Here is a 15242-nt window from a genome sequence, read left to right as displayed (position 1 = left end):
TTCACTGAAAATTATGGAGTAATTGTGTCTTTATGTAGATGATATGCTTATTGTGGGTACAAATATGGTTGGCATAAATGAAACTAAAAATTACTTATCCTCTATTTTCAAGATGAAAGATTTAGGAAAAGTAGATATCATCTTGGGAATAAAAGTTAAAAAGCATAGTAGGGGCTATGCACTAAGCCAATCACATTATATTGAGAAAGTACTTTTAGGGTTTAAATAATATAACACGCCATATGATTCTAGTATAAAAGTAGTAGAAAATACTGGTAGAACAATTGCACAACTTGAGTATGCTAGTGCAGTAGGGAGCTTGATGTATGCTATGCTTTGTACCAGACCTGATATTGCATTTGCAGTAAGTAAACTCAGTCGGTTTACAAGTAATCCCGGTGCAGAGCACTACAAGGCAATTGGGAGAGTTCTTGGGTATCTCAAGAGAACCTTGGAACTTGGCTTGTTTTATTGTGATTATCTAGCTGTAATAGAAGGGTACACTGATGCAAGTTGAATTACCGGTAATGAAGATAACAAGTCCACATCTGGATGGATTTTTGTCCTTGGTGGGGGTGTGATCTCTTGGGCATCCAAGTAATAAACTTGTATATCTCACTCGACTATGGAATCCGAATTCATAGCCTTAGCGGCTGTTGGAAAAGATGATGAATGGATTAGGAATTTATTATTATATATAAAACTTTGGCCTAGTCCTATGCCTCCAATTTCCATTTACTATGATAGTGAAGCAATTCTGTCAAGGGTCTACAGTGGTACCTACAATGGTAAGTCCAGACATATAAGTCTGAGACATGAATTTGTTAAGCAACTGATTCAAGATGTAGTCATCACTATAACCTATGTAAGGTCAAGTAAAAACTTGGCTGATCCTCTTACCAAGGGTTTAGTCAGAGAATAGGTAAGAATGACAACCAAAGAGATGGGATTAAAATCCTTTACTTAGTCACCTGTAATGGTAACCCAACCTGAACTGAAAAACCATCAGTATTGGGTTTAATGGGTAACAACAAGTTACAGCAATGTGACTGTTAGCACTGACATTGAGAAATTTCCCATCACAACATAAACAGTGTTGTCCGTTATGACGAGAGGTTGAGATAAATTCTTAATGAAGTTCTGAAATGTGTCAAATAACGGAGCACATAGTGGAACTTCACCTATGTGAACATAGAAGTGGTGCCGCTTCTCATGAGGGTTTGGGTTTGCTCTCGGGATTGTTCATGAAATCAGGAAAGAAGCACATGGCCATAACAGTGTTGAGCAAAATTTGAAGCTCTTGCAGAGACTGAACATTTTTATGTGTATATGTGTCTCCGGTCTACTTTGAGAGTAGTTGGTTTAAGGTCTTACCACCAATAACTTTGACAAGGCTCTGAGATAACTATACTAACAAGAGGTTTAAGTTGATAAACACATTTTGTATGCATAACTGTGTCATAGTAGTTTGGATTGAGAGGGAACTATGTAATTAATCAATCAATGTAGGGGATTGTTGGATTTTAATCTCATAAGAGATTAAATCCAATGGGTTTGATTGGTCAATTACATGAGAAATTGCACCTGCACACTTGGTTGAAAAATCAGTTTTTCTCTTACAAAAAAAAAAACTAAACAAAACCCAGTTTTGAACTTGTCCCACATTGGATAATTACAAGGTTTGTTTTCAGTATTTCAATGAGCTGATTTACACTCCTTAGAACTAGTAGAGGAGAGTATGGGGATTCGATACCACGTAACACGCGCGGTTGCGTGTGGCGCAATGAGGCGCTTTAGAGGCGTACTTTGCTCGCACTTCACGCGCACCCGCGTGGCTTACGATGGATGACTGGTTTTGGTGCGTTGATGATCGTTGATCACCGTTGGTGAGATCAACGGTCATGATTCGATTGGGTGTGATCAAGAGGCACAATTCAAAATTAATAGTCACCAACTGTTAACAACTTTTTAAACAGCCACAATGGTTGAAATTGTAACTATTCAAGGTGCCTTCTCCTGACCAGCACCTCCCTTTTCCTCATACCTCTTCACAAATTATTTAAGGAGCACGAATCAGACTCCAAAACACACAATTTCGAAATTCACTATCTCTCTCTCTCTCAGTCCAGTCTGCTACAGTCTCACAGAAGGTTTCTTTGGAGACTCTTCAACTTTGCTGGTTGTAGATTCTCACCCAAGGCTTTGTTGTATCCTGGGAACGAATTTGCCGGTAACCCAACAGCAAACTCAGTAAAACTGAGTGAGGGCAAATAACGTTCTAAAGACAGTGTCTTCAGACGCACCTCAGAGCTTCTCCTCCAAAGTTACAGTGACCCCATCTTCCCCAACATAAAATATAGAATGTACTGATGTCTGTGGTAGTTGAGTATTTAACAACAATGGAACGATATCTTCCCACTTGAATTGTGTGTATATTTTTATAATATTTAATAAATTAATTATTTTTAATTTATATTTAATATAATAATATTATATTTTACGTACATTCTAGATCTGAAGTTCAACTAAGAGGAAGAGAGACCTGACCAATGATGTCCAGCATTGAAACTTAAAATATGAACTACTCAGGAACTGCACAATGCATAGGCTTTTTTTAATTCTTAAGTAAAATTGAAGACAAAGCTTTATGACATTTCCAATTAAGCAGTGTCCATCTAAAGAAGGTATTTTGCATATGAATGAAGTTAGTAAAATGAAATTTTGGTATTTAAAAAAATAATGCATTACATCTGTATTTTTTTATTTGGAATGCTAATGAAAGGAAGGTATTTGCACATTTCCCTTTGAAGGAGTAGGGGAAGTTTTTGTTATGGTCAAAACACAAGGTAGATTTTTATAAATTTTCTACTTTTTAAATGAAACTTCAATTAATTCAACTGTATTCAAAATTAATAATTTTTTATTAACTTTTCTTTTTATTACTCCTTATTAAATTTAATTAATTATATTATTTTTTTATTTTTTAGTGGAACTTTGAGTTGGTTTAGTATTAGAAAAAATTAATTATAAAACTAATAATTATTTGAAAGTTTTGTATTAGTTTTTTGTTAATTTTATATTAATATTAGTTTTTAATTTATCTCATTCCTTTTTACTAATTAAATTATTTTTATTATATTAATAAAAATATTTTTATCAATAATAAATTATTTTTACCATGGTTAATTAATTTTTATTATTCTAAAATGGAATATAAATGGATTATAATTTTATGATTTTATTCAATGTACTTAACTGGTTGTTGATTCACACAATTGAACAATTTAAACCATCACTCGACCCTATTCTAATTTTGGGTTTCCTAAAACCCTCCTTGTTTAACTTGGACAACTAGTGAGATCCATCAAGGGTAAAATATCTACTTATGTTCCTTGTTTAACTTGGACAACTAGTGAGATCCATCAAGGGTAAAATATCTACTTATGTTTGGGCAATTTAGGAAATTAATTGAGTGGATGATCATAGTGATAAGATCGACCCCTTTGTCAAATAAAATGAATATAAGGATTTACACTCTCTCTAATGGAAGCCTAAACTACTATCATTGGATTTCAATTGTATTTGAGTTCTGATTTGCAAAATGTGTTTATATGTTATATTACTATTTTACGAAAAAGACTTGCAAAAAGGTTTTAATCTCTAGATCCATTCAAGTAGAGAGTTTGACACTACATTTTCCAATCAGGGAAGAGATCTATCCCTGTGTATAGTGTTTTGAAGATTATGGAACGAGCAGTTAGGTGTAAGAGACCATTATAGGTCTGATTACCTAATGGGCTTTATCTCACATAAATTCATTATCTTTGGATCTTTATAGGGTGACCAAATCCAGTAATCATTTATGAGTACATCTTGGGTCCAAACTGAGCACAAGTTAATTGGGTTAGGGGTTCATTGCCCTTAAGTAGTGGATTCGGCCTAACTTCTTTCAAATGTAGGGCCGAATCCTTATGGTCTTGGGTAAAACCTTTGTGGGTCAGATGCCATATAATATTCAAGCTCAAAGTGGCCATGCAACACCTTGGAATGTGAACTATTGAAGAGAATGGACCTAAGGCCCATTATTATATAATTAGCTAAGAGGTTTTCATGTGATTTAAGTTGAAAATGGGCATGGATCTTGGTATGAAACTCCTATTCTCTTAAAAAGATAATGCTTATCAATTAAAGATAAAGTCCTCATTTAAATTTGATTTAGATAAGCTCATAATTAGATTAGGAGAATGCTCTATATAAGAGACTAAGTGGGGAGGAACAAATTTACTAATTCTCTCCAATCTGTTGCTATTTTCTCTTCTCCCTTGCCTCTTAGAAACCCTAATTCGACCCAGTGTTGATAGAGACTAATTTCCATCAAGTTTCTACTATGTTTTTACAAAATAAAAGTAGAGGATATCCAGTTCACATACTAACATTTTATGAAAAAGATTTACACAATATATTTATATGTCACATTACTATTTTATAAAAATATTTGCAAATGGTTTTAATCCTAAGATTCAAATTTAATTTGATCAACTTCTAATTATATAGGAGAATTCTCTATATAATGAAGAAAGAGGGGAGAGTCCAATTCAACTAATTCCCTCCACTCTCTTGTTCTCTCCTCTTCTCCCTTACCTCTGAGAAACCTATCATGACCTAGCCATTGTAAGAATTGATTTTTATCAACTTTTCACATAGTTTAAAAGAAAAAAAAAACGTTGGGGAAATCAGGCTCACAAATCCCATTCGATCGGTGTGATCATACCAAGACTAATGCATTAAATCTCATTCAATTAAAGCAAGTTGAGTAGCAGTTTTGCTGAAACGATGTTGCTAAATTGCCTTCTGATACGCACTGCATCATCTTTAGTTATAGGCCGGTTTTGGGACTGATATTGGGCATGAACTACCGCACTGGGAGCTGCGATTTGTACACTATGTATAAGGTATAATTAATTTTGATTTTCGTTCCAAATTTGGTCTAGTTTAGTGCAAGATTGAAAAAAAAAAATCAGATTTCAAAATCACCAAGATATTAGTTCTTGGCTTGGGTTAGAAAATTTTTGGAAAATCGCCTAGCCATCAAGCATGGTTCGACCATCGATAATCTGATTTCTAACCCTTCCAAGACATAGTGTTTTGCTTACTTTTAAATGTCTTTCTTTATGGCAAACATACCCTGATTCTATAAGGCTTCTGATACTTAGGAGGGGTCACTTTTCCCAAAGTAAATAGTTTTCACATGTTCAATTGTTTTAATTTCTTCTAACACCATTTTTGTGGTTTTTCATTATGATAAGCATACCTTGATTTCATAAGTTTCCTTAATACCTAGGAGGGGTCATTGCACGGGCACCCTTCTTCCTTGCCTTGACCATCCTCTAAGCCTACCCACTGTAAAAATCTCGATGTTCTTTTTTTGGTCTTTGCTGTTCCGTAGCCTACTACCTTACTACAAAGAGGGGCAGTTGTCAACACCTAATTTTTGCCCAATCCTTTGTCTGAGCCCCCAACTCACCCTCAAAAACCCAATCAGACCATTCTGATCCTTCTGAAACCCAAAGGGAAGGAGCCGGTCCAGTCTACAATTAACATATTTATAGGCATGATCCATTAATGCAATAATATAATGACCAACCATGTCATTGGAATAGTTGTTGGATGACATGTAATCACATCTTGACTTGCTTGACCCTCAGACATGACAAATAACCACGTTCCTGCCCCAGTAGTACCTTGATCACTACCATACGAAATTTAATAAAACTTTTATTAAATTTGATGAACAATATGTGAAATTTAATATAACATTTTGATCACTGAAAATGGGGTAAAATTGTTGAATTCTAGTTTTCACAATTCCTCAACATTTAACAAAACCCCCCCCCCTTTCAACTAATGTGTTATGCATCTTTATTCTTCTTAATATAAAAGATTTTTATTAAAAATAAAGAAAAAATGATATCCTCCCGTCCTCTTCATCCTCCTCCCCTTCCTCCTCCTAACCCCCCTCCTCTCAAGGAGGTTTACACTTCTTGCGTTCTAAACTATGCCTCGCATCACACCTCTGCGTTTTAAATATATTTTAGATATGTTATATGCATTATTTTATATTTAATTTATGTTTTTCAATTCAGTTTTTAATTATTGTATTCAAAAAAATATTAAAAATTGCAATTTGAGGCCAAAAAAGGGGGTTTTTTTCGTGAAAATAGTGGGGCAAGGTGCCTATGGGGTGCATAGATCTCAAATAGTTATCCAAAATAAAAAAAATAAAAAAAAAAAACAAATCACTCCAATCAAACATCAGAATGAAAAGTTATGGCCTCCGAAAGTTAGAATACATTGAGTGTTCAATGTGCAACCCAGTCACTCGGTCAAACGGGTCAAAAATCAAACCGGTCAGGTCGAACGATTCTTAACCAAGTCAATGGTTTTTGACCGTTTAACGGGTCTCGACTAAATTGGACCTAGAATCCTGGTTGGGCGATGGTTTGATTGGCCAAGTCAATGACGGGTTGAAAGTGTTGGAAAAAACTAAAGAGACCTCTACAAATGGCACTGAAATTGTTACTAAGAATTAATTTTCTTTTGCTTTCTTATTTTTTAAGAGATACTCTTTCTATTAGATCTTGGAGTTAGGTCATAAATGATCAGGTCGTTACATACACCTATGGTGAGTGTTAGATTCCTTGACGGGCATGGGTGCTTTGATTGGTCAAAGATATCTTCCGATAGCATTCCTTTCCGATATCATAAATTTCTCTAACTTAAAAATAAACCTCACATATGCTACAAGAGCTAGGGGAGAACAAGAAAATTTGAAAAACCAGTCAGTTTGGTTTTGTTTAACCAATATAGAAAACTAGCCGTTAACCAAACTGACCAGTGCATCTGAAACAACTGAAAAAAAAGTGACACCAAATTTGATGGTTTAAATGACAATGAAGCAAAAGGAAAGGTAGTGAACTGATTCTAACTACGCACCACAAAGGCAACAGCCATTGTCCAGCACGAAGCCCGACCTTCCTTTTACAAAGGGACCCACCAAAGAATGAAATTAGGATTTGGTTGAAAAAATCCCATTCTTCTCCCCAGCGCACCACCAAACATCTTAAACCCTTGGATTGAGCTCTGCCTCATGCAACCTTCCCAACAGATAAAGGAGAACATCCCAATTGTTCAGATTTCTCCAGCTCTTGGATTGAGCTCAAAGATAGCTCCTTCCTTGTTGGAAGCAATTGCATAAAGAGAAGGATACAACTCAGAAAGGGATTGTTTACCTAAGCATCAGCAATCTCTCTAACAAATCCCTTGAAGAACCATTTATAAGCAATATAAACATGGCTTCCCTACTCCCATTCCTCTACCCCCACCTTCAAAAGTAAATTGAAACAAACACTCACCTGAATTAGGAGGTCCATTGGGTGATTCAAATCTCTCCAATAGATCCCTTGAAGAACCATGTTCATAGAAGTGTGAACCAAAATATGTACCAAGTTAACAATGATTTATGCAGTTTTTTTTTTCCTTTTAAATTTTGGGAGACCACCATAAATTTCATGTGTCAAATTCATGGTCATTTAATTTCCAACTACACAGGAGTCATATATCTAACCTGTCCTCTAAATAGAATGTTTCATAGGCCTACACATTACTTTTGGGCAATTTGTAAGTGTATGGTCTGCGATAGGACTTGATTCTTATTTAAGTATCAACACTTTTAAGTCTCAAAATATAGACTCAAAATTAGGTTTTGTGCTTTTAGGGCTTTAAAGGCACAAGTCTTCCAACTTTTTCAAGCATAACTATATTCAGGAGATTTCGGTTTGACCTAGAATGTTTGGAATGCATTTGTATTTAGAGATATTAAGATATCTACCCCTAGGTTTCTTTAAATGATTTCATTTCTAATACTACTATTTTTTACCCTACCCTTAAAATTATTTACTTATATTGATTGTTGTGAATTTATAGGATTAAACATATTCATAAGGCATCTTGTGTGGGCTTTGTGACATCTAGGTTGCTTTGGAAAAGGATGTACGTAACTTCATTGTTTAATTTGTTTATTCTTTTGGCTATCTTTTCTAATATTGGAATGCCATGGCGTGTTCTATGGGCATGCTTTATATGATATTGGAGTGCTATGAATATGCTAACTGGCATGGTGAAAAGCTTTAGGTGATTAAATAAATCCACCACATAGATGCATACGTGTTTGTGTTGTTTTCTTTCTAATTCTAATGTTAATATGCTTTATATGGTCATGAAGAATATCCTAATCCATGTGGGTTAATTTTAATGTTTATAAGATTTATTGATATTGGAGCGTTACGGGCTATTTATTTTTTTAAATTCTGATATGTGCCTCTTTAGAGTTTAAGACAATAGGGATGAATATTTAGAGGGGTTCAAGTTTCCAACCTTTCATTTGGCTCTACTAGCTCACTTACTTACTTTGAATCATTGGGAGTTATTTTATCATATGACCATTTTATCCATTGAAAGACAACAATCACAAACACAAGTCTTTCAGTTGAGGCACTTCAGTTGTTTTCAGACAGTCCTTTAGGGGCTTTAGTTTGCTCCTACCATATTTGTTTCTGAGTGCCAAAAACTGTACTAGACTAGTAGGGCAAGGTGAAGGGTACATCCATTAATGGTAGTGTTGGATCGGGATGAAAGAGCACATTCAGGGCCCTGAATAGAACAGCCTTTAATTCTGAAAGGGATCCATGGTACTTTTGGGCCAAGATGAAACCTAATGCTTCCAAAGAAAACAGCTTCAGTTGTAAGGGAGATGACCCTAAGGGCCAAAGCTTAACATGGGTTGCTTACAGCACAGGGCACAAAAAGTGCACTAGAGGGAGACAAGTGTTTTTTAGGAGCATCACTTTCTTATACTCATGCACCTAGTGAGATTTGGTATCTTTATCTGAGTATGATTATTGTAGCACAGGATGGAATACTTGCATTTTTGGATTTGAAGCTTGATGGCAATGGATCTAAGTCTTCTTTTAAAAATATGAAAAATTGGTGGTAACCCCACGAAAGTCATGAGGTTAGATGTAAAATTAGGATTTGTAAATTGCTCAATCTATTTTCTGTATTGGTTTTTAACTTGAGTTGTTTCCTTAGGGGTCTCATGCAGATAATGCATTAACTGGACAACCCTACCTCTCTTAGATGGGAGGAATTGCATGTTAGGTTGGGATGATTACTGTGAATTATGCCTTTCCTATAGTGTCAAGAAAGATACTATGACTAGTGGAATCAGGTTTTCTTTAATTGATGTCAGGTTACAGTCTGCACCTTCTTTTGCAAAAAACGATTATAGTGATTCTGCTTGTAGAAAAGAGAACAAAAACATCAAATATGTGAAACTTCAAAGAAATTAGGTGGAAATCATATTACAGCTAAAATTCCATATATTTCAAGGTGAACATCATAACAAACTAGAGAATGAATAAAAATATGAAGGGCCTTTGCAGGCCCTGGAACTTGGGATGTAGAACATCCCCAAAGTTTAGCCTAGATAAGAAGTTTTGGGAACCTCCTTTAATTTGAGATATTTACATCTATCACCCCTTGCAAATCATTTTACAGCCAAAATGCCATACATTTCAAATTAACATTAGAAAAAGCAAATAATGCATAAAAAAAATGAAGGGTTCTTACAAGACACCCTAGCACCTGAGATGTAGAACAAGACAAAGTTTAAGACCACTTACGTTAGAAAATGTTTTGGGAAATTCCTATAATTGAAGATATTTGCATCTATCACCAGTGCATTTCATATTTTGTGTTTATAATCCTATTTCAGATTGATTCTTTAGTAATCCTGAGGTAAGAAAAAAAAATGCATGTTATTTATAAGCTAAAGTAAGCAGATGACCAAAATGTCCTGAATCACTTCTCCCTAAAAATGCCGTGCAACTCAATAAAGGGCATTTGATTTGCATAATAAACAAGTAGACAACCCCAAATTTGGATTTTAGGCCTTTATGTTAGATGACTAAGCATCTAAATTGTTATTTGAATACAACTGTTGCAAATTTACAAATAGCATAACATGTGCCTTTATGTGATATTTGCATGTGGATTGCTTCAAGCACTAATGATGGCATATTGACATTTAGTTTGGTGATGAAAAATGTAGTTCTTCTAAGCCTTAACTAATCATTGGTAGACTAATGAAGCAAGTACTCTGTCAGACCATCTAACCTTTCTTTCTGTGTTTGCAAAACTAATTGTATAAAAAATGTTCATTGTCATATCATTCATGGCATACTTCTAGTTTTTATTAACAAAGATTTGGCAACCCATTGAATTTAAGTATGCATATGCTTTTAAAACTCACCAAACAATTGCATGTTAATTGATAAACAACGTAAAGGAATTGTGAGAGAAAATACACGTAGAATTCAATTCTCACATTCAACTTGAATTAAATTAAGGGATATGGATAGGGAACGTGCAATCTGTTGACACTCCTATACACTTCCTCACATTCAACTTGAATTTTGTCACCCAACAAAATATGAAATTCCACTATCCAAACATGAGTGACATAAGAGAATGCAAGAAGCTTATTCCTTAAGGAAAACTTTCCAAATTCAAGAGAGTAACAAGAATACACAAAGCAAATTTCCTAATCCAAAATTATGTAATTCAAAACTTGAGTAAGATAGAAACAATTCATTCAATTGACACAAGTAGATTGACTATGCAAAGAAAAATGAAAGAAACCTATATGCTAAAAATAGGGCAAGAGAAGCACATTTATCATCAACCAAATAACACAAGAAGCAATGCATGCAATAATCTAAACAAGAGGCAAGAAAAACAGACTTATTTCTAATAAAAGAGGAAAAACAAATTGGGCACCCCATACGGACCCCACCTATGGTCCAAGAACTCCTTAATGAAGTCGTCAGTCTATGAGCATAGGAAAACAACTCACCTGGGTTGATTTGGAGTCGCAACCCATCATTTGAAGGAAACGGAGGTGGTGGGACTTCCAAGAATGGCATTATTAATCATTTCAAAATATAGTGACTCCAAATCCCAAGGCAATAATTAAACCAGTCTGGGTAAGACTGTGATGGGAAAAGGAAGGGGTTAGGCACCATTCTCTCGGGTCCAATAGGTGGGGTCCACATTAAATCCCAAACAACCATAATCACAAAATATGCAATTAATCAGGCAAAAAAAAAAGAAAAAAGAAAGCATACCAAAGAACAAACCAAAGGAAAAACTCCCTACTTTTATTTTTCTTTTACTATAACTTTTTACTCATTATAATTTTTATTCATTATGCTTTATTACTTTCATGATTTTTTATTTTTATTTTATTTTAATTTCACTTTTCTTTTCTCATTTGTTTTTGTTCACTTATTTATTTTTTTTCATTTTATCTTTTTTATCAATTATTTATCTTTTTATAATCATGCGGCACTATTTATATGCTTATTTATTTACTATTCTTTGAATTTATCACCTATTTATCCTATCTTATCTTAAAAATTTCTTAAACTACCCTTATGGTTTAGTTAATTGACTAACACTACCCTTACTATTTCTTACAATTTACTAACTCTACCCCTTTCGTTAGCATCCGTTAATGGTCCGTCAATATCTATGCACATGTGACTGCACGTGACCAATACAATTTTTTAAAAACTCAATATTACCCTCATACCCTTAGCACCCCCCACTCTCTTTCTCTCTCTTCTAAGACCTCTCCCTCCGCCTCTCTCTCTCTCTCCATTCTCAAACCTCCCCCCCACTCTCTCTCTCTTGCTTGCACATTGACAACTGATTCACGACGAGTCTTCCCCTTCTCATCATAGCAATTCTGCTATAAATCATACGATAGAGCAAATTTTCTCTATCTATTTCTTCGCTGACAAACTCAACATTTGAACAATATTCTAGTATGACAAATAGACAAAAAAATAGAAGAAAATTCAAAAGAAAACAATGAAACAGAGTAACCAAAGATATAATCTTTTCTAATTTCTTACCTCAAAAACCTCGACTGTTAATGAGTATGGAGATGAGGGAAAGGGAGGAGAATACTAAGGAGTATGTTCAGATCCGTGCATGCATCTCTTTGTGGCTCTGGACGAAAAAGGTACAGATCATGCCACCGATGGTTATGGTGTAAACGGGTTGGACTGCACCGAAGATAATCGCATAGAGGCTTCCCATGACACCGTTCTTCCATCCAAGAGAATTCAACAGTAGAAGCCGAGTGAAAGATGGAGGGGGATAAGACATAGGTAACAGATTCTTGACAGGAAATGGTGACACGAATGAAGCGGGGCTCTTGTTTAAACTCAATCGACCAGCACTACTTCTTGCAACCAATGAAGACATACAGCATAATTCAGATGTTTGGTCAGTATCGTCGCAGCTGAACTGCCTCTGTAATTTTGCCACCCTTTTGTAAAGATCGTTTGTTTTGTTAATGAGCTCGTTGTGAGATCCAATTTCAATAATGGAACCTCCATTGACCATTGCAATTTGGTCTGCGTTCTTCACCATCGAGAGCTTGTGTGCAACCACCTTGTCATTAAATTATTGGTTATTTTTCAAGGTAGAAAAGATTAGACACTGATTTAATATACCGTTCAAACTTAATCAGACAATTGAAATCATCAAATCATATTGACTTTTAATCTCTCTCTCTCTCCCTTAGTTGGATTTGGGTGAGTCGGTGTAGTGTTTTTTGGAGAAACCCAAATCTGAGATAACCCCGATGAGAGCCACCAAAGAGATCGACGGTAGCAGAGATCCGAGAGAAAAAAAATGACTATCTTGTATCAAAACCCAGATCTGAGATAACCCCGATGAGAGACACCAAAGATGTTAACGGTAGTAGAGATCTTAGAAGCGGTAGCAGAACCATAAAAAATAACTTTTTGATCTCAAACCCAGAGTAGAAATGGTAGCAGAAGTGATGATGAGTAGAGAGAGATTACAAAATTGGAGAGGAGGAAAATAAGGAAGAGAAGAGAAGGGATAAACGGAGAAGGACGAATCAGGTTGCTCATGCTTAAGTAGTGACAGGAAATTCCAGTTTAATCTAAGCACAAGTGTAGAGTTAGGGTGGGTCCTCTTTGTCTAGCCACGAGTGCAGTAACAACCTCCGGCTAATCTCATGAAACACCACACCTCCTAACCTTCCAAAGATCAGCTCTAAAAGAACTCGTAATGATCGGTTTTTTCATAAGAAAGAGGACCGAGCTGGAAAATCTCTCTCTCCTTCTGTAAGTGAGAGTTGAAGATGGGGAAGGTACAAGTTGAGGACTTGCCATTCTCTCTCTTATTATTTGTTCTTTTTTTCACTCTTTGTGGATCAGAATCAGACTATCAATTTTAGAGAGTAAGTGTTTCTCTCCCCTTTCTCTGTTTTATTTTGAAAATTTGAAGAAGAAAGGGTAAAATAGTATTTTTTGCCTTTCTATTAACAGACGTTAACGGTAAGGGAAGAGTTAGTCAATTGTCTGAAACAGTAAGGGTAGTGTTAGTCAATTTTCAAACAATAAAGGTACACTTAGTCTATTAACTAAACCATAAGGGCAGTTTAAGAAATTTACCCATATTTTTATCTACTTATCTTTTTTGTATTTTTTATTATTTATTATTTTCTATTATTTCCTTTTGCTTCAAATCTGCCCTACACTTTACAACCATCACCCTTCCCTTTTGAGTTTAATTTACAAACATGGCTCACCCTTGATCTTTTCCTTTCCTTTTTTATTGATTTTTTTACCATTTTTTTAGTTTATGCATTATTCACTTAATTATCAATTTCTTGACCTATCTACCCCGAGAGTGGTTCTTTGTTTAAGGAGTGCTTAAGTAGGTCGTTGTCTTCCTTGACCCCGGCATGAGAAACATAGAGCAGTCAACAAACAATATTTCTTAATGGATCTAAATAAGCTAATAAAGGAAACTACCCAATCCCAAAAACAATGAATGTCTAACTAAATAAACACTCAATCTAACCAGCAATCAGTTACACAGTAAGATCAAATCAATGAGAAAGGAAAAATGATTTTTTTAAAAAAAAGTGAATAAAAAAAGAATGATCCAATCTCTAGATAAGCAATGAATTCGAACCAGATCTATAGGCTATTACAAAATCCAACAAGGAACTATGTTCGGGTTGCGTCGACGAGGAGAATCTACTGGAACTAGTTCGGCAGAGCCATAACCAACCCCGTTGACTTCCCCTCTTCCTCAAGCCCCGATTATAGCAAGAATGTAAAGTAGATGAAATAAGTAAAGCAAAGATTGAAATGATTATCTAGGGAAGGTAAGAAAATAGAGCATACCTGGTTAACTATCGTTCTGAATTCAATCGGTGAATAGAGGGGTGAACAGCTAGTTCAAATAATAATGATGGGAAGAGGACTAGAGACGTCATTTGATGATGAAGAGGAAGGGGATAGAGAGAGAGGACAAAGGGAAGGCATCATTTGATGATGCAGAGGAAGGGGACAGAGAGAAAGGACAAAGGGAAAAAGAATAAGAGAGAGGGAGAGGGAATGGGGGAAGAAGGTGGGGGATTTTGATCCAATCTACCACTACAATGAGTGTTTTGCTTCCACTGAGAAAACGATGGGCGGGGGGGGCTCAAACTGGGAAAGGAGAAGAATGAAAGAGAAGGGTGAAAGAAAATGATAAAAAAATAAATGAGATAAGAATGGAAAGGAATCGAATGGAATGTAGTTTTAGCGCTCACGCTCTTCATCGCAAGGTTGAAGACGTTGAACTGTATCCTTAATTCATGATTCAGCTTTGGTCCGATGAAAGTGAGAGGACGGTGGATACAAATAAGCAAGGAAATGGAGTAGATGATACGAGAAGAATTAGAGAGGGGAGAGGGATTTTGGAGTGTATGAGAGGAAGAAGGAAGAAGATGGCAAGGGAAGGATAGATTGTCGTTGGTGTTCATCGAAGACGATGAATAGGGATGGAGAACAGTAAGGTTTCATTGATTCCCCAAATCAGAACTCTATGGTCACACTTACATAAGGAGTCAGGGGCATTTTCATAAATTTGGTAAATTTTAGGAGTATTTTCATAAGTTTTAGAAATTTGGGTATAAATAGTTTAAGGGGGCTCAAACCGGGATTCTAAATGGATAGTTGAGATTTGGGGGTCAAAATGTATAGTACTAAGATGGGCCTAATCATAGAGAAGGGTTTTGTGTGTGCGAA

General features: G+C 35.4%; 1 long non-coding RNA gene across 1 annotated transcript; it reads right to left on the bottom strand.

The window, feature by feature from the left end:
• Positions 1-9419: 9419 nt before the first annotated feature.
• Positions 9420-15037, bottom strand: LOC148843763 (uncharacterized). The gene is made up of 2 exons (XR_016102853.1): positions 14355-15037; positions 9420-9850 (listed from the first exon to the last, which is right to left on the bottom strand). It is a non-coding gene; the product is annotated as an uncharacterized LOC148843763 (long non-coding RNA).
• Between the last annotated feature and the right edge of the window lie 205 nt (positions 15038-15242).

The sequence above is a fragment of the Nelumbo lutea genome, chromosome 8 (assembly GCF_056320005.1).
Source record: "Nelumbo lutea isolate HS-2025 chromosome 8, American lotus-T2T, whole genome shotgun sequence".
Classification (NCBI taxonomy): Eukaryota; Viridiplantae; Streptophyta; class Magnoliopsida; order Proteales; family Nelumbonaceae; genus Nelumbo; species Nelumbo lutea.
This window is presented reverse-complemented; position numbering and strand designations above follow the sequence as displayed.